Genomic DNA, 27,401 nt, shown 5'->3' with positions numbered 1-27,401 from the left:
TAAAGTTTAAAACCACAAGGTTTATTCCACTTATATGATGTACCTAGAGTATAGTCAAGTTCATAGAGACAGAAAGTAGAAAGGTTGTTGCAAAGGGCTAGGGGGGTGGAAATGAGCAGTTATTGTTTAATGGATATAGAATTTCAGTTTGGGATGATGAAGAAGTTCTGGAGGTGGATGGTGCTGATGGTGGTACAAAATTGTGAATGTACTTAATGGCCCTAAATGTATGCTTCAAGATGGTTACATGATACATTTTATGTTATGTATATTTGACCATAATAATATTGAAAACTACTGAAAAACTAACAAAAATATTACTTAGAGTTACTGCTGTGTTTAAGTGAATTAATAAAAATATTTTGATAATTTCTCAGTTAAATAAACAAAGATTGTTTCAGTTATCTACTGTGATCTAACAAATCACACCAAAATTTAGTGACTTAAAACAATAACAACAACCTATTATCATCATTATCATTACTATTCTGCTGTTGTCACTTGAGATCTCCCACATAGATGCAGTCAGATGGTGGCTGAGGCTGCAGAATCTAAGACAGCTTCCATCCGATGCCTGGCACCTGGGTAAAGACAGCTGGCAGGCTAGGACTTCTGTCTCTCTCCATGCGGTCTCTCCATGGATCAGCTTGGGCTTCCTCACATGGTGGTCAGATCCCAAGCGTGAGTGTTACAAGAGAACTCCAGTGGAAGCCACCAGCAGTCTTAAATCTAGACCTGGAACTCCACCTTGTCACTTCTGTCCCAGCTCAGGGTTAAAGCAGTCAGAGGCAGCCCTCCTTCAAGGGTCAGGAAAATAGACTCCTCTTCTCAAAAGGGAGAATGGAAAGAATCTGTCGCCATCTTTAATCCACCACGAGGTGCCAGAGCTATGACAGAAAGCAAGGGCATTCTTCCTCAATTTTCATTCCTAGAAAATATGACTTAGGGAACCTACATTAACCAGAATGTCCTAATTTCAGAACCTCTTGTGATCCCAAAGGAAGGGGATGGGTCTTTTGGCAAATCAAATCCTCGATTGAGTAGAATCTCAAAATACCCCTTCCAAACGCATGCGCGAGCTCCTCCCCCCCACAAAATGTTCAAAGGCTTGGTTTATGGTACATCTACTTAATGCTAAAACTGCAGAAATTAATTTCAACTTTCTCAGATGACTCAGAAGCCAGCAGCATGGGGGAGGGGGTCACCACCAGTAGCATCCATTATCATTTCACTGGTCCTGCACCCCAGGGCTGGTTGACAGAATGCCAAAGAGATAAACCGCTTTTACTGTAATTCCCACTCTGAAAAAAAGAGATTTACTAAGCAAATTAAGAGGGTGAAGAAACTTGCTAGGGGTGACATTTAGCCTACTCAAGACACCAAACTTTTCAAGCACTTTAGAAGCACGATTTGCATACAATTACAGGAATGCCTCATTTATCCACCCCTGTCAGGGGAGGAGCAGTTTCACAGAAGTGAATTTTTCAGATAATGGTTGCTTCCCCCTAGAGGCACCGAGCCATTCTAACCAGACTGGAGAGAAATCTTTCCCAAATGTTTTGCAAACATCCCGAAGCCTCCAAATGTACACTCAGCTCACCTTCGTTTGCCGAGCACAGGTTCTACTTACTGCCTGTGACTGTGTAGGTCCCTAAAAAGACAGTGTACCTGAAGTTATCAGTCCACTGCCAGCTGCCTTCAATCATCCAAATGACATTTATTGACTCCTTCCGTTTATTGCCAGGTGCTGATTTTATTGTTTTCTTATTGTGCTTTTTTTCTGACTTCAGATACAAAAAATGGAAATAGCTTACTCCAGTCTGTTTTGTTTCATTGAATTTTTGAATCTCTAGTCGCCTTACTCATCCCTTGCCTCCCCCTACTCATATGTTTGATGTCTATGTTCTTTCTTATATATGTCCCTGTAAAATACATAGCGCTGTTTTGTCTGTAGCTAAATTGATAGAAACGGTATCGTGCTATGGGACTCTTTCTGTGACCGACTTCTCCCACTAAACTCCCTGTCTTTAAGACGGACATATTCTGCTTCTAAACACTGCCTCGAATACACCTGTATCCACATTTTATCTGGCAGTTGCTCTGGTGATGGATAACCAAGTCACCTCCAACTCCCTGCCTCAAAATCTGTACTGTAAAGAATATCCTTGTTCACCTGGCCCTGCGGAAGAGCTTCTCTGGGGCCTGAGATGACAAGATCTCCAGGTTTCCACATGCGCAGTTTCATAAGTGCTCCCAGAGTCCTCCCCAGAGGGGCTGTGTTAGTTCATCTGCCACCGGCAGTTCACGAGAAGCCCTATGTGCCCACATCATCACCAATACTTGGTATTAGTTAACTTTTTAAAAAACCAATCTGATGGGTATAAAACATTAGCTATTTGTTTGACTGTTTTTCTTGCTGATAATGAGGTTGAGCATCTCTCCATAGGCACAGTGACCATCATGGATCGCCTAGTCATTTTTCCCTCCCAACCTGTTCACCCCCTGTTGACTGTCTTTTGAGATCTTCAGCAAAGTGAAATGCTGAATTTTGATGTAGTAAGTACTCTTTCCTGTTTTTGTGTGTGTGTGTGTGTGTGTGTGTGTGTGTGTGTGTGTGTGGTCCTTTTCTCTTTCCCACTAATCTCACCTGTCCTTTTCAAATTCTCTCCATATTTTTTCCCTAATCCCCCCAAACACAACTCCACACCTGGCCGTATTCAGGCTTTCTCTCTGTCTGGCATGCCCTTTTCTCATGTGCTCTGTCAGTAACCCCCGACCTAGCCCTTCCAAACCCTTTCACTCTGGGTTTGCCCATCACCTCCCTTGCATTTCTATTTAGCAGCCATTGCATCTCTTCATCTCCTGAACGTAGTTGTCATGATCTCCTTCTCCCCTCAGAAGATTAAAACTCCCTTGAAGGCAGGGCTTGAACTCCATCCACCTTTCCATTACTGGAGTGAGCAGCTCAGATAAGCTGATAACAATGAATCAGTAATTGTCTATCAAACAAATTAAATAGGTCTTCAGAAAAAAAGTTTACAGCATGAAAAGTAAGCCAGTCTCCAGCCAGTGTTCATATGCTCTATTGACATACAGTGACAAAGAAAACGCCATCAAGCCCAGCTAGGATCTTTTCCTGTGGAGCAAATAGAAGCATAGAAGGAATTCATTCAGCAAATCCAAGGCTCCAGGCTGAACTCTATAGGACACATCTCTTAGATGTAAAAGGAGAAAAGGGACTAGAGAAGATGCTAGATTCTTAAAGATGTCTGATCTCCCCCTCTGGTTATCTATTCCTGCATAACAAACCATCACCAAGTAGTGCTGAAAGCAATGGCAGGGAGGTATTATTATTTCTCCCAGTTCTGGGGGTTTATGGGCTCAACTAGGCATTTTTTGCTTGAGGGGTGGGTGGGCACACGTTGCAGTCGAACTGTGGCTGCAGCTGGAACCATCTTGACGGCATCTTCTTTGTCTGGTACCTGGGCTTGTCCAACTGGGGGCTGGGAAATCTGCAGCCCCAGAGTATTTTTCGAGGTGCTCTTTCCTTGAAGTCTCCCCTGCACGGTGGCTTAAGGATAGCCAGACTTCTTACACGGCAGCTCAAGGCTCCAAAGGCACGTGTCCAAAGAGATGGAGAAGAAGAGCAACGGAGCCAGGAGGAAGCCTTTCGCCTCTTATGACGGAGCCTCAGAGCTCAGGGAGCATCACTTCTAGTACATTCTGTTCATGAGGCAGTCAAAGGCGTGCCCAGACCCAAAGGAAGGGGAAATAGACCCCACTTCAGGCAAAATTTGGAAAGACCATACGGGAGCTGAAATATTACCATGGCCATTTTTGGAAAATAACAATCAGCCACAACTTCTGTCTAAACCAAAACCCAGGCTGAAGGTACAATATCCATCTCTTAGCGCCTCAGTCATTCCATCGGTACAATGAGCAGGTTGGGTCAGGCCATTGGTTTTTAAATTATTTATAATAATTTTATCTAACAGATCTCTCTTGGAAACTCAACATACGAAGCAGGTAACAATGAAGCTGTTACTTTGGAATCAAGTTCACACAAAGCCCCATCCATTTAGTTTCTTCATTCCACAACAAGGCTCTAAGCCCCCTTCAAGCTAGAATTTTCTCTGCTTTGACAATTGCACGCCTTCAAGGTAGAACCCAGGTCCCGGGAAGGATCAGGCTTCCTCCCTAGCTCCCCAGCTTGTGCCTAAAGATCAGAATCCCTCTTGCTGCCGCCACTCCCATCACCAGCCTGTGAGCCAATTGATTTGACCCAACAGAGATAGATGGGTGAAATCACCCTCGCAGTAGGTGCTGGAGAATAATGGTACCCAGGAGGGACAGGTAAGCAAAAAGGGAACAAACCGAGGCAATTTCCAGACATCTCCACTGCCCATTACTTGGTTCACTTAAATACACAAATAACCCCCAGGCAATCAGCAGCCAGCACCTCAGCAGCTGCTGGAATGATTTCCTTTCACTAGAGGCGGAGACTGATCAATGCCCCTTAATCGCACCACCACGTGCCCAAACAGCACGCGCACATCCCCAGCCAGCTCTCCACGTCTGGGCATCTGCTCCACACAGGTGGAGGTGAAGGCCCCCGTATCCACCCTCCTGAAGTACAGAAGCAGGGAGACCAGCCCCCTCCGACAGGGTGAGCTTCTCTGAGACGAGAGGTAGCTTGTGCTGCCCGGCGTCCCTGAGATGAAGGTACAAGTGAAGTGTGAAAGGGCTCTTGGGAGTTGCACTGTCCATGAGCATCATCTTTCATCATCACTGGTGAGCTGCCTGGAGCCAGTGGGGGCAGGGAGGGTATGAAAAGAAATATCAGATCCACCCATAATAGTCTCTATGCCAACCTCAAGAGTTTGCGAGTCCACCCTGTGATCCTTGAATGTGTCTGAGGACCACTGATAGCGGGGCTCTGGACACAGCTCTCCTTTTCCCAGTGAATGGATCCCACCGGGGCAGGGATCATATTGACTCTGGGGCCAGATGACCAGGGAGTGACCCTTATGAGTGGCCAGAAACCACCTTCTCCCACTTCAGCTGTGTTCCCAACTCCAGCTCCCTTCCCCATGGGCCCATCCTGAGGTTAGTCTTGGGGAAATTTTTAAGGGTTGCACATTCCCAGACCTAGTCCAAACTTGACTTTTGGGACCGTGACGCCATCTCTGATAATGAATTTGGTGAGCACCTCAGCATCAGTGTCAGTGTCCACCCCTGGGATGTTGCAGACAAAAGCCCCACAGATAACTGTCTTATCTGCCACAGTAAGAGAATATTACATTGTGATTCAGTAAATCTCAAATTTATGGCATTTTCATATTACCACCCTGAGTTTAGCCATGTGCTACATTTTATTTGTTTAATTTTTTTCTTTAAATTGGCTCACTTTCATAGAAGAAAAAGAACATATTTATTTTCAAAGAAAACGTTTTGTCACTGCCCAAACTGGAAAATCAATATTGCATGCCATAAATAGGTTATGACTGTAAAAATAAGCACAACAGGAGTTCATGGTGGATTAAACACAAATGCTTTACTCTGCTCGTTGCTGAAACCCAAATACAATGACAGTTAAAGGATAAAAACCAAAAAGGCATAAACCCACAGGACCAAAAAAAGAACAGAAGACGAAGATGACAAATGACAGATATCAGCCAAATTTTGGAGACTAGTGAGGAAATGGATCAGGATGAATTGACATCTAGATCTGAGAGTAAAGAAGCAAAGAGATAAGCTGTTCTAAGCAGCAGTGCCCTGGAAAGGCTCTGGGAAAGGTAGGGGTTCAGGTAGGGCTAAAGCCAGTAGAGTTAATGGAAAGACTGAACTAGAATCTGTCAGACCCCTAGCTTCCCTCTCCCACCAACTCCCTACGAGGGACCACTCTCAGCAGGGGATGGAATGCTTATTTTTTGGGAAGGTGGATAATGAAATGAGTCCATCCATCATTAAAAGAACATTATGACACATATTCTAAAAGTTGAAAATGCAACTAATCACCAAGACAAACCTTCAGTGTTTTCAGGCCTGGGTGGCACACTGTCCTTGGGCAATGGGCCTGCATGCACTACAGTGGTCAGCCTGGGGAACACTGTGGGCTCTGCAGCTTCTGCTGTACTCAGGTAAGAAAAAGAGATTATGCCCATGAAATAGAAACACGAAACTACAAAAAGGGACACCCAGGGAACAAGAGAAAGGTTCAAAAATATGGAGAAGAGTGGATAAAGAGTAAGAAAATAAGTGCATTGCTGTAGGTCTATCTGAATAATAGACCTTTCAGAGACAAAAGAAACAGGATACAGAGGGGAGGAAGTTATCAAAGAAGTAATACAAGAAAATTTCCCAGAAACTAAAGACTTTGTTTTTGAGATTCAGAGGGCCCACTGAGTGCCCAACAGAATGAACAAACAAATAACCACACCAAGGGATATTATCATAAAATTTCAGAGCACCAGGAATAGAAAGAAAAGTCTAAGATCTTCCAGAGAGAAAAATAAACAAAATAGAACAACAAAGAACCAGGAAGGAATGAGACAGTGAGCTTTTCCTCAGCATTCATTGGAAGCCCATGGGATAATGTCTTTAAAATTCTGAAAGAAAATGACTTCAATGCTTGACTTTTGCACACAGCCAAACTATCAATCCAATGGAAGGGAATACTAAACCCCTTTTTTAAGGCATGTCGGATGTCAAAAATTTGTACCCTTTCTCAAGAACGTATTAGAGGATGTGCTCCATCAAAACAAGGGAGTAAGTCAGGAAAGATGAAGATGTGAGATCCAGGGCATGGGAGTTCTTGCACAGGACAGCAGCAAGGGAAGCTCCTGGTGACCGCTGTGCTGTAGGCCTGAGGAGCAAGGGGGATCAGAGGGGCAGGAGGGTGGTTGGCTCCAGGAGGGATGTCTCCAGGAGAAAATGGAATTGACAGATTAACTGACAGGTGGGCTGGGTGTAAAATTGGATTGAGAGCCTTTGTACAGAGCTACTGGAGGGTGTGGGAAGAGTCACCCAGACATCCAAAGAAAGCCAAGCTGAAGGAGGCAAAGGCCAGGAAAGGGTGACAGCCTAAGACACTATCCAACTAAGCTGTGAATAATATTTACCCATTTATCATAATGAAAACACTAAATCTGAATTTCATAAAAAATACAATATACCAATGGTGGGAACTTGGAAGGAAGGGGAAATATATGTGAGTAAGAAGGGGTCTAAGGGACATTGTTCATACTTGGAAATTAATAGTACCTACCTGTTCTGTGAAACAAAATCAGGAGACATTAGCATAAACATGTCATGTGAAAGTATAAAGGATAAAACTCAGAAGAAACAGCTATAACAATTGACAGTGGAATTGGCATTTTGGGGCTGGGAGGGAGGGGAGGACTGAGAGGCCTGCTGCTCATTATAAGCTTTGTACTATTCAGCTATGTGTTAAGCAATGTTTTTGCATTAGTTTTAAAACAACTTTTTTAAGGGATCAAAAACTAATACAATTAAAACGAAACAATATGATTTAATTTTTATTGGATATTGTTGTCAGTTCAAAGCTCTGCACCCGAGGCCCATTATCTATTTGAGAAAAGGAGATAAGGAAAAATCAGAAGGTGGCAAAGACCAGTTAGTACCCAACAGTGACTTCTCCCAGGCAGGTAATCAGAAAAACAGACAGACGTCAAAAGTTGGCTCCCCAAGTATTACGAAGACAATCTGTCGCTAAGACACAGCTGAGTGTATAGCTTCCTGGGCAAGGAGGTCATCACTTTGGCAGAGTCCTGGCCATGTCTCAGAACAGGGCAAGGAGGGTCAGAATTTACTGAGAATTGGAAGTTTGGTTTCTGGAGGCCCTCTCCATGCACGGACTTGATCGGGTAAGAACCACAAGATAACAATCCAGGATTGGTAGAAACAGCAAGGCAAGGATGTTGAGAGGACAGATTCAGAGGAATCTTAGGGCACAAAGTGTCTGTGGATGCTCTCACTGAAGAGGCGATGGGTCTTTTGGAAAGTCCAAACATGTGCTTGAGCAGGACAGTCCTGGAAAAGTCAAGTTGGGCTAAAGAATATGGAATAGCAAAGTTGGGTTAATGTGGACAGTGAGGTGTGTCTTGATTCTCAGAGTCTACGCAAAGCATGACAGGAATGGTTTAGACTCTTAAAGACAACCAAGAAGGAAGAATTGACCGACGTTAATGAATGCCACTTGGGTGTATTATCTATACCCAAGGCAACTGGGTCCACGCTTTGGGGTAAAACAAGTATTACAGTAAAAAAAAAAAAAGAGTGTTACTATTGGGGAATGCTAATTACACTCTGATAATTATTAGACCTTAAAACTTGAAGGCCTGAACTTTGATGATCTCCATCCTCCTTCAGTGGTTTAGAAACAGCGAGAGAAAGAGAGAGAGGCCCAGCTTCAGGACCATCAGGGGTACGCACGGTTGTTGGGGGGAGCCAGCTGGAGCCCAGCTCCCACCCCTTCTCTGTCTGGCTGCAGATCACGATATCCAGGGCAGTTGTTTTTTTTTTGGCCATTTCAAGTTTTTAGCATCCTAGGTATTTAAGTATTGGAGGCATTTCACTTCACTTTGGGTATAAATAAATATACGTGTATCTTTAAACCCACTAAAAGATTTTGAATAATACACGATGAAAGGCCACGGCTGGTACTTATCACCTGCGCTTAATACATTCTGGATGTTTCCTTCCCACTTGACCTGGCCCAGCCCAGACGGAAGTAACAGGGACCACCAGACCCACCAGGGGTCCATCAAAATACCTAAGTGGGGTTGGGGGGGGGTCTGTGTCCCCACATCCACAGTTTCCCAACTGCTGCTCCTCTACCTGTTTCTGAAGCTCCCCACTCCTGGAGAAGGGGTGCTGAGTGATCTTCTTTCCCCACATGTCAAGCATGTTTTCGGATGAAAACAGAACTGACCACCAGGCTCTTTCTTTTCTGAAAGAATCTGTGGGTGTACATTTTCTGCCCCACCTTTGCAGTGTCCTGTGGGCAGGCTCCCGAGGCCCCACCTGCCGAGCCAACATCTCCCTTCCCTTTCCCATATTCCCAAACCCAGATAAAGGGATCCATCTGAGGGATTTTTAGACCAACTGTAAACATCAGTGAGGCAAGGAGCCTTCTTAAAGAAAGCCACAGAGGTAGGCCCGCTGCCACCGCCCCTGGGCCTGCAAATCGCTTTCTCTCAAGGCAGCAGGCACTCAGGTTGTGGTGCAGGCCCAGGCTGAAGTTTCTATCAGATTCCAGCTTAAGGGGCAAACGAGGGGTGTTTTTAAAGTTAATCCACTCACAAAGCTTTGGGGGAGTGGGTTTCTGTGGCAAGCTCTCTGGTGCCATCAGCTATGGGCTACAAAAGTAAAAAAAAAAAATGAAACCCCAAAACAACAACAAACCCCAGAGGAAATCAAAAAACAACCTAGCCTTATTTATTTTTAAAAAATCTGAATGTAAAAACAAAGTCAGGTTCCTTTTGAAAGGTGGGCTGGGGGAAGGAGGGATGCCCAGATCTGGGCAGTGCGGATGGGCTGGCCTCCCCTGGGATCCCCCAGCAGGGCGGTGGTGCCTCACTCACCTCCGCCAGTCCCAGCCGCACCCCTCCCTGCCCATTCCACCCGCCAGCCCCCCCACCGAACAAGACAGGAGATTTGTGACCGCTGATGTGTGGCCCGTCCCAATGAAGGAGGCTTTTCTTCAACAAAGTAGCGGGTGGTGTCATCTTCCCCGGAGTCGGAATCATTCACTATTAGCACAATGTGTTATTATTGTATTTTTAATTGAAATGTAAATTCTGGGAACACTCTGACCCAATTTACTCCCAGGGAAAAAAAGGGCAAAATTCTCATTTTCAAGGCTCTAGAAATGCAAGTTAATGTTATTAATGATTAAGCTCTTTTTCCTTCCCCACCCCACCAGCCTCCCCCGCGGCAGGGTGGGGGCCGGAATGGGGACCTTCTTATCCAGGCACAATGGTAATGCTACCCCGTTCTCCGAGCGCATTTGATCGCAAGGTAGATCCTGGCTGGGTGGGAAGCTCGCATATTCCCCCCCCCCCCGCCGGTCCTGGGTTCACACCTGGACCGGGAAATGGCCCGAGTATAGAGATGTGGTTTCAGGTTTTAAATGACGACGATGATTGATGTGTGATTAAATGATTGATTTGGAGAGATTATTGCCCCGCTCTATTTTAAAGAAACTCTTTTTGTAAAAACAGAACCGAGTGGAGACAGGATGATTCAGGGGTTGATTCAGACTTTGCCCGCAGACATTGTTCACTCAACACCACACTGGCTGATAGTTCTAGAACTTATGCTAGAATTCAAAGGGCAGTGAATATTTGTAGCACCAACTCTGCTTGCTGAGAGAAGAGGAAGCATTCACGATACCAACAAATTTTTACTGAGGACCTACTAAGTGCCAAGCACTAAGGGTGAAAACACCAAGATGAATACTTTATGTAAGGGCTTCTGATTCCCTCCCTAAGTTACAATGACAGCTCAGAAGTCACTGTCGAAGTAACCACCAGGTCTAAGACACCCCTACTCCCATCTCTCTATCTTTGGCTCTTTAAATATTTTTTCTTAGGGCTGATCATTGCCAGAAATTATCTTGCTCATGTAGCCATTTATTTTTTGCACACCTCCCCTCACCAGCCTGCTCCCACAAGAATGTAAGTCCCATAATGCCCTGGAACACGGGCACCTGACGCCTACCGGAGATTAATGACTCTCTGTTAACCAGTGGATGACTGTGGTATAAGAAATACAAAAAGTCCATCTGACCCAGAGACCTCCTGTATCTCCAACCATTGCCATTCATTCCACACACCTACTACGTGCCTCAGGAATAAATAAACACAGCCTTGGCCCAGAGGGAGCTCAGAGTTAGTGCAAAAGACAAATAATAAATACAGCCCAATGTGATCATGTTGTAGACCATGGTTCTCAACCAGAGGTGATTTTACATCCCTCCCAGGGGACATTGCATGATGTCTGCAGATCTTTTTGGTTGTCACACAAGGGGGAAATGCTACTGACCATCCAGTGGGTAGACGTCAAGGATGCTAAACACCCTACAATGCACAAAGAATTCAGACGAAAAATTAAGAATGATCTGGTCCACGCTAATAACGAGATTGACAAACTCTGTTATAGACAAAGAATCACATGTAGAATTCATTATGGAGGTGAAATTTGGGTGAAGACGGGTCCCTCAGAGAATGGTCTGGGTGGGTCTTGCAGAAGAGGCGGGCAGGGGCATAGCACCATCACACCCTTAACTCCTTGGGTCACCTCTAACTCAAGCCAGAAGAATGAGGCTCTAAAAGAGGTCCACTAACCCTCTCTCACTTGTCAATTTAGATATGCAAACCCTTCTGATAGGAATCTTCTAATGTACTCCACGATTTTATAGAAGGAAAGGTTGAGGCCCTGAGAAGGGAACAGACAATAAGATTACCTAGCAAAACTCTGGTTTCTAAAGGAGGTTAAAGTCCATGATTAGAGAGGGGCAGTCTACACTGATGGGGACCCTGGGGATCTTCCCTTTCATTTCCCTTGAAGCAAAGGGAAGGAGTTGTCCCTTGCTACATGGATGGATGACACTCACAAGCCAAAAAGGACCGACCAGCTTCAACATCCCCTCTTACTCCAGACCTGCCTCTTTGCTGAGGCAGAAGTTGCTAGGGAACAGAACAGAGCCTTCCAGCTCACGCTTTTTATGTTATACTTAAACAAGCTATTTGTGGCTTCTTACAAGCAACATGAAAACAAATACAGGTTAAGAGAGAAATGATTGGTGGATGCAAGCAGGAGGCAGGGATCTGGAACATGGAGACTTCAGGCAGACAGTGTGTCCCAGCCCAACACAAGTGAGCAGGGTTTTGTCTGTTATTGGACGATCCCCAGGTTAAGTCTTCGGGGGTGTGTGGTTTTCTTTTTAAAGAAACTTGGCATTTTGTTACATCTACTTATAGACCATAGATCAAATGCTCAAGGCAGGAATGTGGTGGGGCGGGAGAAAGTCAAGAATGATGTATGGAAGGTCAGGCGGAGACTCCACCTTCTCAAAGCCTGGGACTCTTATGCTGTGCGTTTACAAACCAGGAGTCGGGACTGAGCTCAAACTGCCTCTGTCTCCAAGCAGCCTGCCTCCATGTTGCCCCGTGAGCTCGGAGCAGACATCTCAGGGTCCCCAAAGGGGCTCACCTCCCTGATCAGCTATCCCCTTCCATGTGGATTGAGCAAGGTTCCCATTTTTGTAGACATAGAGGACGAAGCAGAAAGTCACAAGAGCTTTCTCTGGAGGCAAAATCCTCCCATTCATCAGTAAGTCTGCAACAGATCCCATCCCTGTGCTAGGCATGGGGGTAGCGATAGGAAAGGAGTCACCCCACCATCCATAAGTGTGTCATCTAGTGGAGACAAGGTATATATGTGTCAGTGATAGAGCAGCAATTCCTAAATGACAGAGAAGTTTGTTGGAGGTGGGGGGTCATCTGTTCTGTGGTCTCCCTGAGAAGTGGACAGGATTCCCTGGGCCCTGCCCTGTGGGCATTTCTCTGGAAGATACAAAAGAAGAACAAAGCTATGTTCCAAAGAACATAGCCCCAGGCTAGGAGGAGCTTTCAGTCCTTTGGGAGGAGGAATTTATCCAGAGCCCAAATCCTTTGATCAAGTTCATTCCAGGCAGCATCACTGATGAGCCCATAAGCACCTCAAATCCGACACCTCCCAGTCTGAACTCTTCATTCCCTCCCAAGTTTATGGCTTTTCCTATAATCATTATCCCAAGGAATGACATCACTGTCCACGCATTCACCAAACCAGAAATTGAGAAGGCATCCTAGACTCCTCTAGCTCCCTCATCCACCTCTAACAGCCCACTGCCAATTTGACCTCCTTCATATCTCCATCCCCTGCAGCAGTGGTAGCTCAGTGTCACCTCTTGCCCGATTACCCTCTCAGTGTCCTAATGTTTCTCTGCACATCCAGCCTGAATTTCTTTGTGTGTAGATTCCTTTCCGAAAGAGCTTTCTAAAATGCAGATCTGATCATAAAAGCAACTGTGTTTGCTTAGCACTTACTATGTGCCTGGCTCTGGCATTAAGCCCTGCATCTCCCATCTCTCCTTTAACCCTTGCAGCTAACCTCTGAGATAACTATTACTTGGCAAGGGCTTGGAAGCTTAGCAGGGTAGGACACACATTAGCTCAAGGCCACATGGCTGGTGAGAGACTTGAGTCTTGAACAAGATCCCATACTCTCAGCTACAGGCTATTAGCTTCTTATGACTGCCATGCTTAAAATTCTTCCACGGAGCCTCAGTGCCTTCCGGATGGAAGTCAAACTTCTTTAACTGTGCAGTCTCATTTCCTAGTGTTACTAACCCCTCCATCTTCATCCACCCTGCTTCCTATCACCATGTCTCACCACCATATGCCAATCAATCTAAACTACCAAAAATAACCAGCCACAATTTTAAAGAAACAGGCTATCCTTGAATACAAGCTCTCCTCCAGCTGGCTATCACCACATGGTCTTCAGGGCTTAGGGCAAACACCACTTTCTCCATGAAGCCTTCCCCACGTGGCGCCAGTGAAAGGTGCTGTCACCACCATGCCCCAGGCATCTGTCACAAGCCTTAGACAATATTGCAATTGTCTTTGTGTATTTGCAGAAACCAGAGTATAAGTTCCTTGAGTATAGGAACCATGTCTTTCCTTTCTTTTCCCTAGAAGTGATTGGCATATGGTAGATGCTTGGTAAATAATTGTGTTTTTTTTTTTAATACATTCTGTTTTTATTTATTTTATTATTATTTTTAATGGAGATACAGGAGATTGAACCCAGGACCTCGTACATGCTAAGCACGTGCTCTACCGCTTAACTATACCCTCCCCTCATTCATTGTTGAGTGAATATATGAAACAAGTCTTTAAAATGTAGGTAGAATGTGTGTGCAATTGAAAAGTTCCGGACTGTCAGCTCTGGAGAGAGAAACAGAGACAGAGACCGAGAGAGTCACACATACACACAGAGAAGGGGGAAACAGGTGTTCCTACAGTATTGCTAGCGGAGGCATTCACCTGGAATCAGGCTGTGTTGGGGATTCCATATTTTCAAAGCTGTAAAGAGACAGTGAAACCTTAGGGATCCAGGAGACCATAACTGCTGTATTTTTAAGGCTGGCATCTTAATCAAATACTACCACAAGGCATGTAACCATCACACACAGTACTTAGCAGCACACATGAGTTTTATTTTCATCGTGCAGGGGTGAATTACTCGGTATGTGCAGTCCAACAGCTAGGGCTGGCATCTGAGCTCTGCCATGGGCTTGCTGTGTGACCTCCGACAAGTTCCTTAATCTCTCTTTATCTTTGTGTCCTCATCACAAAATACAGAAATAAAAACATCCACCTTTTCGGATTTCTGTGACAATAAAATCAAAGAAAAGCTGGAAAACAAAGGCTTCGAAAATGGGGGTTAATATATCATCCCACACATATAATATCACTGCAAATAGTGACACATTTCACTAGGGTTTTTTTTTTTTCTTTTTGGTCTAAGAATTTCATGGCACACCTTCTGACTAGCAGAGACCTCCCTAAAAAATTACGAAGGCAGAGTTGGAAGGCAAGGAATCATTTGTGCAAGAAGATACACCTGCTGCAAAAATCCATGAACCGGGAGTTAAACCCCGTCGCCCACTAGCGAGGAGGGACCACTTGGTACTCGTTTCTTGCTGTGCAAGCTCTGGAATCGCCGGAGACCTGCCAGCTTGGGGAGTAAGAAAGCCCCATGCTCAGTACCGCGGGATTAAAAGGCTATCGACAGCTTGTGACGGGGGCTTCCTGAGAAACGTATCCTGGTCAAATAGCAGCAATCATTAAAGATATGAGGATCAGTCAATTTAATCTGTTCTTTTCATATGGATTGATTGGGTTAGCAAAGTAACCGAGCTAGGAGACAATTGACATTTCTGCATCCCTTTCAGATGAGCTGGGGGAGGGGAGGAGGGAGGGAGACTTGCAGAGGTAACCCACTCTCCGCCCCTTACCAACCCTGCCTCCCCAAAGTTTCCACCTGGGCCTCCACTTAAGCCACAGGGGAGCTCACTGGGTCTGGAGGAGGGTGAAAGGCACGGGCAGTGAGCGTGATGCATAAGCAGTTCCAGGTGATGGTCCTAAATCAATTCCTCCTCCTCCTCTCCCTCCTCCCGCCATGACCAACTTGCTTCAGTCACAAATCACACCTGTGAAGGGGCCACTGCGCCCTGAAAGCCTGTGGCCCTGAAAAGCCTCCTCCAGCCAGCCGTACAGCCAAGGAAACAAGAAATCAATGTTAACTTGACACAGGCAGGAGCTCTGGGAGCCCCAAGCTGGATTTCTCCTCCTAGATCATTTCCTGGGAGACGAGGATGAGGCAGCTGCCTTAAACAGGGTTTGGTGAGTTGATGGGTGGGGAGAGGAGAGAGGGACTCAAGCAACACTCCACCTCTTCACCAACTTCGTCCATCACCGCCACCTGGGGGGGCCGGGGGATGGCCCAGAACCTCCTTCCATGGGGTGCGGCCTACCTCTGGCCACCCGCGTTCCTCAGAGTTGGAGAGAATGTGATGAGACACAGGCTTTCTGTGGCCTGAGCCACATCCCCGTGGTTGCACAGATTTCAGCACAGAGGTGGTAGATGGTTGGACACCCCATGCCTGTGTGCCTGGGCCATCTCTCTACTTTTCTATCTCGGTGTCCTGGGAAGTGTGAGTGGCTGCTCAGCCCTGGTGCAGGCACGGCCCCGGAGTCCGGGGAGCTGTCCTCACACTACGGGCGACCTTCCACCAAGGCTGTGGGAAACGGGAATGACCCGGCCTCATTCCCAGGGAAGGACAACACTGAGCTGAGTCCTGCATGGTCCCCAGACGGTCCCCAGTGCAACGGGGCCCCTCTGTCCTGGGCGTCAAGCAGCTCAACAACTTTTTTTGGTTTTCCTTTCTTGCCTCCCTTACTCTGCCTGCTCCTTCAACTCTTGTTTCCTGGGACCCTATTTCAAGTTACTTTTGCCCAAGTCCTTTTCCTGGGCTCTGTTTTTTGGAGAATCTGATTGTAAGATGCATAGTTGACGAAAGATCAGGAGCCCTTCCAGAGAAGAATATTTGAGAGGCCAGGGATGCGTGGTTTGCCCCAGATCCAGTAGGAAGTGAGTAGACTTGGCTCCCCAGGAGGCATCATCCCGAGGCTGTGCCCTGCTTCCTTCCCGCAGTGGGGTGGCCCCAAGGAAGGGTGAGCACATCTCTAGGGACAACTCACTGGCACCAGCACAGCTCACAGTCACGGCTCTTGGGTGTGTGACACGCTCACTGGAGCCTGTGACCAGCCCAGGAGGCAGGGGCAAGGCAGGGCATCGTGCTAGATGGACCAAATGGCAAACCAAAAGCATTCTCACAAAGAGCTCTTTGAAAATGGGTTTGATTACATCTTTAATAAAGTTTTTCAACAAATGCATGCCACTCGGCACTTCCTCATTCTTTTTCTTTAATCAATCAATAAAACAACCCATCACTTTGTGGAAGTGATAAATTTTATTTCCTTTTTTCCTAGCTCAGGATGTCCCAAAGTATGACCTGTTTTAGGAGATATAGGGCCTTGTTAACTATTAACTGTGAATCACGTTGTGAGAAAAATGTTCCCTTTTCAATTATCTTCCAATCTTATAAAGACAAGCGGAAAAATCTAGATTGGTGCAAATATGTCTCGAACACTTCTCCAAACTTTGGAGAACCTCTCCAAATTACAGTGAATTACAAAAACCAAAGAGTTCAAATCTCTCTGTTTAACAAAGGCAGGCAACAGTATATGGTTAGAACAGTATGATTGCTTTATTTTTTACCATGTTCATTTTCAGATTTGTTTCTTTTTATAGGAGAAAGAAGGTCACCTTCCACGTATGGAAGTGATACAAGCTTTCTCTTTTAAATAAGTTTATTAAAAATAGAGGAGTTAATTAAAATAGTGATTAACTGATCATGAGGAAATTTGAAAATGACTAAAGTTTGGAAAACATCGTTTAAGCCCTGACTCCACTTATGATATCTCTCCCCTGCTTTCACAGTCAGTTCTCTTATCTGGCAATTAAAATGGAAAATTTTCCATTGAAAGGAAGTAATCAATCTGGAAAAGGATTCCGGAGACCCGGTGGGATGGTGACAAGGTCCTTTCTCCTTCTGGAACTCAGTTTCCCCATCTTTAAAATGGGTGGGAGGATGGGTGAGACAGTCTTAAATAACCTTTTCAGCCTGAATGTTCTAGGTTTACATGGGGATGAGCCCCGAGTCCTGACCTTCAGCCCAGTCTCCCCTAATGAGCTTAGGACCTCAAATGCATCATGCCCCAAACTAAACGTATCCCCTTCCCTTTGGTCTCTACACATTCCTGCTCTACACCTAACTGCCTGATCTCCACTCTCACTCCCTCTGCTCTAGTCCCGGCTTTCATCCTCTCTCCTGGACCCAGACAGCAGCTTCCTACCCAGGCTCCCTGCTCCCCGACTCCTCTGCCCAGATCCAGTCCTCACAGATCACTCCGGTGGCTGGGTCTCAGTCATGTCCGGGCGACATACAAGCCCCTCACTGTGGTCTGCAAGACCTTCCACCTTCCTGCCTCTGTTGAGGGAGAATAGGTTCTTGCCTCATATAGGAAAGAATTCAAGAGCAAGGCATAGTAAAGCGAAAGTAAGGTTATTTAGAGAGAGACACACTTCACAGAGAGTGAGGGAAAACGGCTTAGGAGACACGCACTCCATAGGCAGAATGTGGGCCATCTCAGAAAGGTGAGAGGGAGAGAAGCCGAGAGGCGTGGGGTGTTTAATTTAAAGTAGAAGTAGATATGCACTCCATAGACAGAGTGCGGGCCGTCTCAGAAGGAAAGAAAGTGACCGTGAGATGTGAAGTTGTTAGGTTTTATGGGCTGGGTAATTCCATATGCTAATGAGTAGGAGGTTTATTCCAGCTACTTTGGGGAAGGGGCCAAGGTTTCCAGGAAACGACCCCCCGCCCACTTTTTGACCTTTTATGGTCAGCCGGGGAACTGCCAGGGCGCCTGTGGGTGTGCCGTGAGGCTCAAGGTCTACTGGAAGTCGAGCCTTCCGCCATCTTGGTTCTAACGTTTGTCCTGTCCTCAATGGCTGTGTCACTCCTTCAATGGTTGTGTCCTGTCCCCTTTCCTCCTGCTTCACCTCTGTTTACATCTGTTGCCATCTCCTTTATACTCACCCTTGTCCCTCACTCCCAATACTTTATCTGGCTAATTCTTACACAGCCTTTAAGACTCATCTCAGGTGTCACCTATTCTGGAAAGCTTTCCTTGATCAACTCACCACTGCTAGTCTGAGAAAGGCACTACTCCCTCATGTTACACTGGTTTTTATTTTTGTCAGAGGGGATCATGGCTATCTAAGAGTGCCCGTCTCCCTCACCAGACTGCCAGCTTCTTTGTATGCTCAGTGTCCATCCCAGGGACTGGCTCAGGGTAGGGTGCTCAATAAATGAACGATAGACACCTGAATGACTTATGAACGATTTACCTCATAGCTCTGAGTCTACTGCTTTGCCTACAGAGCTCTCTCAACTTACTCGTGGTCTTCCTTTTCATATCTTGGCATTTTCTTAGCTATTACCTTATGAGGAGAATGTTCACTTGCCACCTACATCAATACGTCCCTTTCATGAGGCTCAAAGCTTCTGGAGGACAGGGATTGCTTCCTACTTCACGCCCTTCTAAGACAACAGGCATTCATGACTACCTATAATTGTCCAGGGAAGCACAAACTCTTCATAAACATGAATAAAATATCCTCGCACCCCACGGTTTCTATTTGGTACCCCTCTAAGTCAGGCCATCTCGCCTTTCTTAAGCCATCATCTGTATGAGTTATCCCATGCCAGAGCGCCAGGTACAATTATATATGGAGGAAAGAAACTTCTATTTTGGTCACCAGAAAATTATGTGATCTTGCTTAAGTCCAATTTTAAAACATGGAATATGACTGAACTTAATGTTAGTACTTAAGAAAAATGTTCACAGTAATTACAGATGGGGATACATATATGCAATTTATTTCAAATTTAGTAATACAAAAAAAAAGATTTCTGGATCCTAACATCACTATTTATAACTTGGCCAGGAGAACTCTGAGAATCCCAGTTATTTCGCCAGAATAGGTTATTCTTCATGTATCTTATTTAAGCAATAACGCATGACAGAGCGTGAATTATGGCATATTAATTCTCACCTAGTGGGCTATTAGGCTAGCATTGACGGCCGAGAGCTGTCAGTGCAACTAGGCATGAATTAATATCTAATAATTCCCCTGCTGAACTGTCTTATTGAGATTATAGCATTTTATTAGCAAAGGTTATGCCTTTAAAAATGTTTTTGTATGCTAATTGGGAGATGGGGGCTCAGCCTGGAAAAAGCATCCCTGCTTTTTCCAGCAGCCATTTCTAAACGTTCTCTTTGATGTTCCCAACATTTCATCCTTGTTGATACAATATCATCTCTTAGAAGTTTTCTCAGAAGCATGACACAGAGGAGCTCCTTGGCAATCAGAAATATGAATAGCTTGCTTTGCCTAAACATTGCATTTGATATAACGTGAGTGAGTCCTGCCATCGGGAGCACTGCCCAGCCCCGGGGTGCTGAGGGAGGATGCAAGATGTGGAAGCCTCTTCCAACATTGTGGGGAGGCCCCCGTGGGCAGGGGGGACCAGGCACTGTCTGAGTCTGAAGGAGAGGCTTGGAATCATGGTTCCAGAGATACTTACCAGCTACAAATCTCCAGCCGAGCAACTCATCTCCCTGGCCCCTAGTTTCATTCTAATACAATGGGCATTTACCCAACTTGCAGGTGTGCCATGATGCACGGGCATCTGCTCCTTGAAGCCTCTCTCTCTACCCACTTGTCCCTCATACTGAAGCCAAAGTGAACGCCGCCTGGTCCCTCTCCTCCCCTGGGTATGACTAATAATCATCCGTTGGCATCTAATTCCCTATGGGTCCCGCTGGTATGGGAGCCACTTTCCCTTTGCTCACTGGGTTCTAGCTAATCTGGCCTTCCTTCTGCTGCTCAAACAGGCTCAAATGGGATGCTTCCTACCTCAGGGCCTGCACAGAAGCTGCTGCCACTTTCTAGCCACTCCCCAACACTACCATAATGTTAACCTTTCCCTGGTCAACTCTGATGCACAATTCAGATCCCCGCAAAAAAGCAGAGCAGCTGTCCCCACCCCTTCCTGGTAGGCATTCTGGATCTCCTCCTCTGGGCACAGGGAGAATGCCCCCTACCCTCCAAGTTAGCTGTGGCCAGAAGTGACGTGTGTTGCCTCCAGGAAGAAACCCTGAAATGCATTTCTTCCTCCTATGATTGTGGAGGCTAGGTTGAGACAGAACCTCTCTCAGTTATTTCCTGAGTGAACACAAGGAACAGATCTACATGGGGGAGAGACAAACACATTCTGTTAACCCCTGAGGTTTGGGGGCTATTTGTCACATAGCAAAACATAACCTAACCTAGCTGATACACTTGGCTTTACTCTGACTCTTGGTCAGGTCTCTATAAAACACCACAAACTCCCTTCGGATCACTTATCATGACTACAATTACTTAGTTAGGTGTAATTATTTGTTTCATGTTTATTTTCTGCATGAGACCAAAAGTTCCATGAGAGCACAAACCACATCCGCTTTGCTCATCATTGTAACCCCAGCTCCTATGTGCCTGGCTCAGGCTAGATCCTCAATAGTATTTGTTGAACTACTGAGGGACAGAATGAATGACTCGAATAAATGCTAATATAAATACAAGTCCTTGGGAAACATTGGTGGATCAAAAAATGTATAATCATCTCCCTAATAAGAATTTAATAGTTTCACAGATTAAAGTCTGTGAATGGCAGGTCAAAAGATGGCTCCTACCCTTTAAGTAATGTGTCCTCATACTTGCTGTGTTACCTTGAGCAAAAGTTTTCCACTCTCGGGGCCTTGGCTTCCTCATCTGTCCAGTGAAGGTCATCTTTGCTGAGACCTTCCAAATATGGAGCTGGGATACAATAAAATATGCATGTACATATTTATAAATACACAGACAAATCATGCTGAGTAGGCCATCTACCCACTTCTCCAGGCTGACAGCAGCCGATCCCTCCAGACACGTCAGTCCCCAAACCCTGCAGGCTGCAGAATCTACCCGATATGGCAGTTTCCACTGAGAAATCTCTTTCAAGTGCCCTTCAGCAATGTCCACCATAGACCAGTTCTCACAAAGGTTAAGGAAAAAAAGCACATTTTTTTGAGAGACTAGCAAGCATCTTCCCTCCCTTGAAATATATGGGTGCTGCCTTGTGCAATCCAGACATGAGGCTGGCAAATCGATTTCTGCAGGCTGTTGGTGCAGGAGGGGGTCCCCTAGTGTTTGGGGCCCAAGAAACCTTCCCACGCTCCCCACCAGAGGAAAGAGGCGCAGGAGAACAGAACAAACGAAGTCGCTCATGTATTACAAAATCAATGCCCATCAGCACTCAGAGCAGCTCTGCTGCTCCACGTGTGGACAAATGTTGCCGAGAAGACACCGTGTGACACACACATCAACACAGCTTTGCTCCCTGCACAGTTTTTACAGCCATAATTAAGGTCTGAACGGATCCAGGGGGACCTTCACAAAGGAACAACCGTGCTAAAAGGCTAAGGAGGGACTGTCTCCCGAACGCAGGTTCAAAGGCACATCCTGCCTCCCAAATAGTGATTATTCCATGGAGGCTTGGCCTCCAGGGAAAGGTGGCCAACGGGACAATGAGATCTCTGTGTTGCTTTTCTAGTGTTTCCAGATGCTCCATCTTCGCTTTGAACTCTCATGAGACGTCTGGTTTGGGAAGCTGCCTGGGTCCATGTCTATTCCTTCCAGCACGTACCAAAGAAATCCATACTTTCTTTCTGTGAGTCTTGGGGCATACAGGAAACCGAACGTCACCCTCTCTCCTTTCAGACCCCTTGCAGAAAGTTGACTTCTAGGTTATGACAAGGCAGAAGCCTGCATTGGTGGGCCACCATTCCCCAAGGTCAGGGTGGGATCTGCCTTTAGTGCCAGGCTTTGTGCAAGACTCTGCGTGGGCCATGTTCTCTCAGATATCACCCCAGAGCTAATCAACAAGCAGACATCGTTCGCAACAAACAAACAGGAGGCCAAGATTTATTGCCTGGCAAAGGTGGTTTCCTCTTCATGAAGCTGTCCACCCTCTACTGTGCAGATGTCATCTCCTTAGGAAGAAAACCTCCCCTTACCTGGAACAGTGCCCCAAACCACCCCCAAATGTACCAGCCCTCACTGCATTCTGTGGGAAAAACCACGTGATTAAAGAAGCACAGAGGGGAAACCCATTGTAGAGATGGGATTACTGAGGCAAGTGGAACAACTAACTGTGATAAAAGGGATTCAAGGCCCCCAGGATCAGAACCTTATGATGCTTGTTAAAATGCACATCCCCAGGCTCCATGCCAACCAAGTATATAAGACTCTCCAGGGCCCACAGTCCTAGCAATCTGGAAATCTGGAGTCTGTTCTCATCCTTTCTCACACGCTCACCCAGCTCAATTCTGATGAGCCATAAAGTCCAAGAATCTCTGCAGTAAAACCTAATTCCTCCCATCTCACTCTGGAGTTACCTTAAAAGGAGGCAGATTTGAAAGCTGACAAAGACAGAACCTTAGCCGGGGCTGGTTAAACTGACCACACTGAAAAAAAAAATGCAAGTTTTTAAAATCCTTTCCTTCAGTCTGGTGTTTTTCTGGTGGTGCTTCTTGCTGCTGATGAAATCCCTTCTCACTTGTGCAAGACCCAGGCATTTTCTGAGGGCTCTCCTGAAGGGGTCTGATGTCACCAATCAGATCATCACTAAAAATTTTAGGCCAACTTCAGAGGAAGGTACTTCTGAGACCACATCAGGACCAGTCCGTCTGGCTGTGCCCTCTCTCCAGGCCGTGAATTTCCATTTCTTCCCCCGGTTGTCCGGAGGTGAAGTTCTCCTGCCCTCGCCTCCTCCTCGGGGCTACACGTCCCCTCTTGGTAAGCAGCTGGGCCCTTCTTGGCAGCTGCTACAGATTAGTAAATTACAAGTTGGAGATTAAAAAAGAAATGACTAAAGAATAAGACCTTTAGTCTGGCAATTTGAAGTCAGACGACCACAATGAACACCTGTTGAGAAAGACCATTATTAGAAGCTGGAGGTTCTGGGTGAAAAGATCACTGTGAATTAATTTTGATTGCCTCAAAAACTCCCCATAACAAACGATCTCCTCCGATGGGGGTGTCAAGGGACCTGCATTTGAAGGGGTGGGGGGAGATTTTGTTTCCAGTAAAGTAACACCACGATATTAAAATCCACCATTGACTCACTTGTCTGTATTCCTCTGTGGAGACAGATTGTGTGTGCTAAGGTTACCACGTATTATGCTTCTGGGGGAGAAAAAAGAGAAACAATTGATATCAAAATCTTTTAAAAAGGTTAGTTGAGAAAGCATGAGGTCAGAGACTCATGACTCCCAAATTGTTAAATCATTTATTTACGTCTGTGTCTATGTAAATGGAGATTCGGGTGTGCTCCCGGTGATTTAAGCAGCCTTTGTTTTATTTTTTAACCATGTCTCTAGACACACACACTCCACCTCCACATTCATAAATTTTTTTTTTTGCAAGGGAAGAATAGAGTAAAAGATGTGTTAATAAATGGATTCACTTGCAGTGAGATGATCTTTGTACTTTGTAATGTCATCAGAAATGAAAAAAAAGTTAGACATCTCTAGATCACGAGGCGCGGTGGGTGGAGGAGCCCGGCAGAGGGACGGATATACTGAATATTAAGTAGTTTCATTCTCTCCTGAAAAGAAAGAGACTCCAGCTAAAATATGCCGGCGTCCTACCTGTCTGTCAGCCCCTGATTAAATCGAAAAGCAGGCATCCCATCTGTTTGCCCCAATGAAAAGTGTAATCTTCTGTTAACTACTTTCTGTTATCGCTCAACTTAAGAGTTTCCTGCAAAATGATTCTCGGTTCATTGGAAGTTTATTTGGCACACAAAAGGAAGCTCCAGAAAGCTTTATGCTTTTAAGCTAATAAGCAATATACCCAGCTGACTCTGGGGCTGAATCTTCTAACACTTGGCCATTAATATAACATGAATTTTCATAGTCTCAGACTTCCATTTGTCATGAGACATAAAACCTAAAAATATCCTGTGAGCAAGGGACAACCAGGGCTACAAACAGAATCTTCATACTGTGTCCCTCTTTGGGAGAATTCTTACAGCGAGCCTAGAAGTTATATAAAACCACAATAAAATTATGTAACCATGTATATCATTTTACTAAAACCTACATGTTTTCTTTCCCATGTGCTGGGGCTTTGCCTCCCATGTCTGAGCTCAAGACAGGCACGAAGCCCCTACTGTCATCCCCCAAAACCTGTAAAAAAAGTCACTCTCTCAAAGTTTGAAGATGCTTCTGGTCCTTGCCTTTGTTTCTAGTTTATCAGAAAGATTTGGGAAACCTTGCTGAGAGGGAAGGCTACTTGGGTTGCTTGCAAATGCGTTCTCCCCAGGAGCAAACGCTTCGCAAAAGAATTCCAATTTCTGCTCGATTTAGAGAGTCTTTGGGGGGTTCCTCGGAGATATTAGATAATTGAATATAGTGTTCTCCCATTGAAAAAAAAAATCCACACATCCAACGACAGCCCCCCAACTCCCAAGATCGCCTAGCACACTAGTTAATTTTATGACAAAATTAATCTGGAGCGTGACTTATGGAGTCCCAGGGGGAGGTCACTGGGGCCGGTAAATATGTAAACATGGCTTTTTCGGTTTCCGTTTCGCATGAATACAAAATAAACTGCGGCCCTCCGCACGCTGGAAAGTTCTTCCTTAAAGTTAATAAAATCTGTCAACTTCCATAAAGGCGGAGAGGAAGGGGGTCCACAGGTGCAGGCGCTCGGGCTCGGTCTCGAGAAGTCGGGGCAGCTAATAAAAAGCCCTGGGCACCGCGCGGCTCCCTCCCCATCAATTCCCATCAAGCGTTATTAGAGTCATCTGCCGCCTCGGAGGTGCGTCCCCCGCGCTCGCCCCGCAGAAGCGACAATGACATTTGGCCGCGCTGCAGGTGCGGCTGTGTGTGGCCGCGCGGCCCGAGTGGGGCCGCCTTTGTGGCGCTCGGGTCCTTTGATCTGGGCCACAAAAGGCCGCGGGGCTGCAGCCCCCTGCTTTCCGCCGGCGGCTCCTCCCGGGCCCGGGCCGGGAAGGGGGTGGGTGGGGATGGGGATGGGGGCGGCGCGGAGGGAGGCGGGAGCAGGGAGAGAGGGGGGGCGGCCTCGGGAGGGGGTGATCCATAATATTTATTTCAACAATAGCTTCCAATCTTTTTAAACATCATAAGAACACGGCTCATTAAGCCCACAACAGCCTTGAAATTGTGTTATAAAACCGCAAAACAGAAATCAATACATTTGCTAGAAAGGAGGTAATGAAATATATTGAGTTGCCTGAGAAGTGGTTTGTATGAATCATAATATTATTATGTGCGCATCAATTCCATTTCCAATACTTAAAGTTAACCAGCTAGCGAAGAGCGCTCTGAACCCTCGTTAAACAAGCTCTCCCCGGTTACTTGCCAGGCCGGCGCATCCTATAAATAACCTGGGGAGGGGGCCGGATCGATGCCGCCCACCCCAGAGCTTCAGCTGCCGCGGCCCGATTGCTTCCCGGCCGGATCGATACGTGCGCACAATGGCCGGGAGAGCGCTGGGGGCAGGCGGCAGGCCCACGGCGCGGAGCCCGGCCTCCCGCCCGGAGGTTCGAGCAAGCCGGCTCTGGCCAGCTGCTCAGCCCCTCCTAACCAGAAACTGCAGCTTCCCTCCCCAGCCTTCTGGAGAGGAGCTCCAGGCTTCTGTCACTTCCTCCCCCTTTGTGTGTATGGATCTGGGGACCCCAGTCTCTGAGTCCCGTCCCCAGTAACTACCCCATACGGGTTTGTTTTCTCATTGCAGTGTTCTCTGATGAGACAGCTTGTTTTCTCTCTACCGTTTGTTTTCTCATTACTTTGTCTTTCGACTGAGTGTTGTTTCCCCTTCCTGTGCCCGCGGTGAATTCAAACTGGATACACTTTCTCCTTCTTGTCCCTGAGCTATTTTGGAAGAGGATCTGATTCTGGAACGTACAGGAAGCGCAAGGTTTGGTGGAGGTCTGGAGTTTATGCAGTTTGGGGGTCCTCCTGAAGAAAACCTCTTTTGCAAACTTCATCAAAACATATGAACCCATGGCCAAGGCCCCTCCCAGCCTTCAAGGGGGCTTGAGAGGTAGGGGTCTGGACCTGGACCCTCCCAGCTTCTGGGAGCGTCTGACCCAGAGAAGGGCCAGGCCCCCTGAAATCATCTGATCCTTGTGTTTCTCTGTTGCCCCCACCTTCTGGAACGTAAGCCACCCTGAGGGCTCTGGTCTTGACTGGCTTTCCCCACTCTGTGTCCCCAGAGCACAGAACCTGTTACCTAGTAGGTGTGCGATGAACGGGGGGATGTGAGGGTGGGCTGCTCAGCTCCGGAGGGTCTGCCAGGGAGTCACAGGCTCATGTCACAGCATGGAGGTTTCTGAGGTCTTGAGTTGGGCAGCCTCTGTGTCTCCCCTCTACCTGAATCTGTGGCCTTTGCACTGTGCATTTGGAATTTGGACTGACGGTTCGAACGGGAAGAGACAGTTGACTTCCAGAGTATTCCCAGGTGGCCAATAAAACATGAACAGCTGCGTGTGACTGTGTACACACACAGGCAAACTGTCACACCTAAGCCAATGCACACACACACACAGCCGGGGCCATGCAGATGTGACTCCCCAGACAATCTAAGTTTGGGGAAAGACCCTTCTGCCCCAGTAGATACCAGCAAATAGTGGCTGAAGGCTCAAACCAGTGGTTCTCAATCTGGGAATCCGGGATGATTTTGCCATTCCCTTCTCCGACCCCCCTGCCAGGGGACATTTGGCCATGACTGGAAACATTTTTGGTTGCTGTATTCTGGGGGGAGGGGGAAGAAGATACTGGCATTTGGGTGGTAGGGACCAGGGATGCTGCCAAATATCCCGCAATACACAGGACAGTCCTCACTACAAAGGACTGTCCCACCCCAAATGACAAGGGTGCCAAGATTGAGAAATCCTGGGCTAAGGCTTCACCAAAGATGTTTTTCTTGCCGGAATGAACAGTGCTGCTGGAACAGGTTCAGTCACAGAGCTGTTGACATTCTCTCTAGGGGAAGGGGGATGAACAGTGGGAGACCCACCCCCTCCC

General features: G+C 46.5%; 1 long non-coding RNA gene across 1 annotated transcript; it reads right to left on the bottom strand.

Moving 5' to 3' along the window:
- On the bottom strand, nucleotides 1-26,742 carry LOC135322041 (uncharacterized). Its single transcript, XR_010382315.1, has 2 exons — nucleotides 26,608-26,742; nucleotides 1-887 (listed from the first exon to the last, which is right to left on the bottom strand). It is a non-coding gene; the product is annotated as an uncharacterized LOC135322041 (long non-coding RNA).
- Nucleotides 26,743-27,401: the final 659 nt, after the last annotated feature.

The sequence above is a fragment of the Camelus dromedarius genome, chromosome 9 (genome assembly GCF_036321535.1).
Source record: "Camelus dromedarius isolate mCamDro1 chromosome 9, mCamDro1.pat, whole genome shotgun sequence".
Lineage (NCBI taxonomy): Eukaryota > Metazoa > Chordata > Mammalia > Artiodactyla > Camelidae > Camelus > Camelus dromedarius.
This window is presented reverse-complemented; position numbering and strand designations above follow the sequence as displayed.